This window comes from Passer montanus, unplaced genomic scaffold, assembly GCF_014805655.1.
Source record: "Passer montanus isolate IOZ18808 unplaced genomic scaffold, ASM1480565v1 scaffold18, whole genome shotgun sequence".
Lineage (NCBI taxonomy): Eukaryota > Metazoa > Chordata > Aves > Passeriformes > Passeridae > Passer > Passer montanus.
In genome coordinates, this window is record NW_024365381.1 from 7,947,205 (window position 1) to 7,948,341 (window position 1,137).

At 60.2% G+C, this 1,137-nt stretch overlaps 1 protein-coding gene across 1 annotated transcript in view; it reads right to left on the reverse strand.

Moving 5' to 3' along the window:
* LOC120500231 (serine/arginine-rich splicing factor 5-like) overlaps nucleotides 1-271 on the reverse strand; it is a 15,281-nt gene extending 15,010 nt beyond the window's left edge. Inside the window, exon 1 of the mRNA XM_039704791.1 lies at nucleotides 115-271. The gene's annotated coding sequence lies outside the window, so the exon portion shown is untranslated. The remainder of the gene's footprint in view (nucleotides 1-114) is intronic.
* Between the last annotated feature and the right edge of the window lie 866 nt (nucleotides 272-1,137).

Consider the following 1,137-nt stretch of genomic DNA (forward strand, 5'->3'; position numbering starts at 1 on the left):
CCGCCCCCGGGCCTCGGCCCGTTCCCGCCCCGCCGCACGATACCGCCGCCAGAACCCCGCCGGTGGCTCCCCGCGCCCGCCCCGGCCCCCCGCGGCGGAGGGGCGGCCACTCACCGTCGCGGAGCGGCGAGTCCTGCTGGCCGTGAGGGAACCGCTCTGCGGCCGCGGCGACAATGGCTGCCGGCTGCTCCACCGACCGACCGCCGCGCGACCGCCGCGCCTGCGCACTGCCGCCCGCGCCGCCCCACCCGCAGCGCGCCGCGCGGCACGACGGGAGATGTAGGCGTGGGGGGGACAATGGCGGGCGCTGAGAGAGCCGCCCGCTGCCACCCCCCCGCGGGCAGGGACGTTCCCTGTCGGTGTCCAGAGCCCCGTCCAGCCTGGCCTTGCACACTGCCAGGGATGGGGCAGCCACAGCTTCCCCGGGCAGCCTGCTCGTGCTGAACTGCCCGTGACTTTTTGTCTAGGACATGGCGAAGCAGACGGGTCCCAGTTGTGCTTCAGCAGCGGAGGCGACAAGGACAATTCACGCGGCGCTCGGCAGCGCGGCCCTGCCCACAGCGCTGTGCCACAGCGGCAGCCCTCAGTCGCTGCCATCTTCCTTCCCTTGGCAGGCAGAAGCTGCGGTGCACGACGCCGCAGGATTGCTGGCGCTGACACCAGGGGGAAGCCTAGGCCGGGAAACGCGCCCGGAGAAAATCCAGGCCTGTGTGGCAGAGCAGTTTGTCCGTGAATAAACAGCACATTCCTGCTGCATCAGTGTCAGATATAGTCACTTGATGGACTTCTTACCGTGTAATAATGACAGCTTACAGTATGAGGGCCAAGATGAAATTTATCTGTTTTGTCAATGCTTGTTAAGTTTTCACTGTCCCAATGCTTAAAATATAATTACAGTTTGGTCTGCCTATTTCCCCCCTTGTCTGACAGCATCATGTCTGCATTTCCTGTTTTAACTTGGAGTAAACATCTAAGTTGCACTTATGATATTGTATGTTAGATTCAGGCATCATTCAAATTTATTGCCCTCTCTAGGAGGGAGATAACCTATACATTAAACATCCACATAATAAATAGAATATTTTGAGTTGGAAGTGATCCTTTGAGATCATCTGGTCTAATTCCCCAAGATTGCCC